We start from the raw sequence: 2,500 nt of genomic DNA on the forward strand, positions 1-2,500 counted from the left end.
GCGCTTTCAGGGTGGTATGGCCGCAGGTGTGAAAGCTCTTTATTTTACTTCTCTTATTCTGTTGCTGCTGCTGCTGCTGCTGCTGCTGCTGCTGCTGCTGCTGCTGCTGCTGCTGCTGCTGCTGCTGCTGCTGCTGCTGCTGCTGCTGCTGCTGCTGCTGCTGCTGCTGCTGCTTGTCGTCAGACAGAAAGAATTATAAGCCCTGGGACAGGACAGAGAAGGTGAGAAGGTTCAAATAAGGGTTTAAAGCTTTGATGATGAGCAAGAAACACATGGCAAAAAGCTCTCCCCGGACTGTGAGAAAAAATTAAAAGCCTACAACACCTGGTATTCCCAGGCGGTCTCCCATCCAGGTACTAACCAGGCCCAACCCTGCTTAGCTTCCGAGATCAGACGAGATCGGGCGCTTTCAGGGTGGTATGGCCGCAGGTGTGAAAGTTTTTTATTTTACTTCTCTTATTCTGTTGCTGCTGCTGCTGCTGCTGCTGCTGCTGCTGCTGCTGCTGCTGCTGCTGCTGCTGCTGCTGCTGCTGCTTGTCGTCAGACAGAAAGAATTATAAGCCCTGGGACAGGACAGAGAAGGTGAGAAGGTTCAAATAAGGGTTTAAAGCTTTGATGATGAGCAAGAAACACATGGCAAAAAGCTCTCCCCGGACTGTGAGAAAAAATTAAAAGCCTACAACACCTGGTATTCCCAGGCGGTCTCCCATCCAGGTACTAACCAGGCCCAACCCTGCTTAGCTTCCGAGATCAGACGAGATCGGGCGCTTTCAGGGTGGTATGGCCGCAGGTGTGAAAGTTTTTTATTTTACTTCTCTTATTCTGTTGCTGCTGCTGCTGCTGCTGCTGCTGCTGCTGCTGCTGCTGCTGCTGCTGCTGCTGCTGCTGCTGCTTGTCGTCAGACAGAAAGAATTATAAGCCCTGGGACAGGACAGAGAAGGTGAGAAGGTTCAAATAAGGGTTTAAAGCTTTGATGATGAGCAAGAAACACATGGCAAAAAGCTCTCCCCGGACTGTGAGAAAAAATTAAAAGCCTACAACACCTGGTATTCCCAGGCGGTCTCCCATCCAGGTACTAACCAGGCCCAACCCTGCTTAGCTTCCGAGATCAGACGAGATCGGGCGCTTTCAGGGTGGTATGGCCGCAGGTGTGAAAGTTTTTTATTTTACTTCTCTTATTCTGTTGCTGCTGCTGCTGCTGCTGCTGCTGCTGCTGCTGCTGCTGCTGCTGCTGCTGCTGCTGCTGCTGCTGCTTGTCGTCAGACAAAAAGAATTATAAGCCCTGGGACAGGACAGAGAAGGTGAGAAGGTTCAAATAAGGGTTTAAAGCTTTGATGATGAGCAAGAAACACATGGCAAAAAGCTCTCCCCGGACTGTGAGAAAAAATTAAAAGCCTACAACACCTGGTATTCCCAGGCGGTCTCCCATCCAGGTACTAACCAGGCCCAACCCAGCTTAGCTTCAGAGATCAGACGAGATCGGGCGCTTTCAGGGTGGTATGGCCGCAGGTGTGAAAGTTTTTTATTTTACTTCTCTTATTCTGCTGCTGCTGCTGCTGCTGCTGCTGCTGCTGCTGCTGCTGCTGCTTGTCGTCAGACAGAAAGAATTATAAGCCCTGGGACAGGACAGAGAAGGTGAGAAGGTTCAAATAAGGGTTTAAAGCTTTGATGATGAGCAAGAAACACATGGCAAAAAGCTCTCCCCGGACTGTGAGAAAAGAAAAAGCCTACAACACCTGGTATTCCCAGGCGGTCTCCCATCCAGGTACTAACCAGGCCCAACCCTGCTTAGCTTCCGAGATCAGACGAGATCGGGCGCTTTCAGGGTGGTATGGCCGCAGGTGTGAAAGTTTTTTATTTTACTTCTCTTATTCTGTTGCTGTTGCTGCTGCTGCTGCTGCTGCTGCTGCTGCTGCTGCTGCTGCTGCTGCTGCTGCTGCTGCTGCTGCTGCTTGTCGTCAGACAGAAAGAATTATAAGCCCTGGGACAGGACAGAGAAGGTGAGAAGGTTCAAATAAGGGTTTAAAGCTTTGATGATGAGCAAGAAACACATGGCAAAAAGCTCTCCCTGGACTGTGAGAAAAGAAAAAGCCTACAACACCTGGCATTCCCAGGCGGTCTCCCATCCAGGTACTAACCAGGCCCAACCCTGCTTAGCTTCCGAGATCAGACAAGATCGGGCGCTTTCAGGGTGGTATGGCCGCAGGTGTGAAAGCTCTTTATTTTACTTTTCTTATTCTGTTGCTGCTGCTGCTGCTGCTGCTGCTGCTGCTGCTGCTGCTGCTGCTTGTCGTCAGACAAAAAGAATTATAAGCCCTGGGACAGGACAGAGAAGGTGAGAAGGTTCAAATAAGGGTTTAAAGCTTTGATGATGAGCAAGAAACACATGGCAAAAAGCTCTCCCCGGACTGTGAGAAAAAATTAAAAGCCTACAACACCTGGTATTCCCAGGCGGTCTGCCATCCAGGTACTAACCAGGCCCAACCCTGCTTAGCTTCCG

The 2,500-nt window shown here is 50.2% G+C and overlaps 7 non-coding genes and 1 pseudogene across 7 annotated transcripts in view; all 8 read right to left on the bottom strand.

The window, feature by feature from the left end:
* The window catches only part of LOC128479947 (uncharacterized), a 109-nt pseudogene extending 81 nt beyond the window's left edge, over nucleotides 1-28 (bottom strand).
* A 284-nt stretch (nucleotides 29-312) lies between these two features.
* Nucleotides 313-431, bottom strand: LOC128476229 (5S ribosomal RNA). The gene has a single exon (XR_008347248.1). It is a non-coding gene; the product is annotated as a 5S ribosomal RNA (ribosomal RNA).
* A 242-nt stretch (nucleotides 432-673) lies between these two features.
* On the bottom strand, nucleotides 674-792 carry LOC128476230 (5S ribosomal RNA). Its single transcript, XR_008347249.1, has one exon. It is a non-coding gene; the product is annotated as a 5S ribosomal RNA (ribosomal RNA).
* A 239-nt stretch (nucleotides 793-1,031) lies between these two features.
* LOC128476231 (5S ribosomal RNA) lies at nucleotides 1,032-1,150 on the bottom strand. Its single transcript, XR_008347250.1, has one exon. It is a non-coding gene; the product is annotated as a 5S ribosomal RNA (ribosomal RNA).
* A 242-nt stretch (nucleotides 1,151-1,392) lies between these two features.
* On the bottom strand, nucleotides 1,393-1,511 carry LOC128478914 (5S ribosomal RNA). The gene has a single exon (XR_008349812.1). It is a non-coding gene; the product is annotated as a 5S ribosomal RNA (ribosomal RNA).
* A 213-nt stretch (nucleotides 1,512-1,724) lies between these two features.
* On the bottom strand, nucleotides 1,725-1,843 carry LOC128476232 (5S ribosomal RNA). Its single transcript, XR_008347251.1, has one exon. It is a non-coding gene; the product is annotated as a 5S ribosomal RNA (ribosomal RNA).
* A 246-nt stretch (nucleotides 1,844-2,089) lies between these two features.
* Nucleotides 2,090-2,208, bottom strand: LOC128478444 (5S ribosomal RNA). The gene has a single exon (XR_008349362.1). It is a non-coding gene; the product is annotated as a 5S ribosomal RNA (ribosomal RNA).
* Nucleotides 2,209-2,426: 218 nt separating this feature from the next.
* The window catches only part of LOC128478546 (5S ribosomal RNA), a 119-nt gene continuing 45 nt past the window's right edge, over nucleotides 2,427-2,500 (bottom strand). The window contains exon 1 of the ribosomal RNA XR_008349458.1: nucleotides 2,427-2,500. This exon is cut by the window's right edge and continues 45 nt beyond it. This is a non-coding gene — a ribosomal RNA (5S ribosomal RNA).

This window comes from Spea bombifrons, chromosome 2 (assembly GCF_027358695.1).
Source record: "Spea bombifrons isolate aSpeBom1 chromosome 2, aSpeBom1.2.pri, whole genome shotgun sequence".
Classification (NCBI taxonomy): Eukaryota; Metazoa; Chordata; class Amphibia; order Anura; family Pelobatidae; genus Spea; species Spea bombifrons.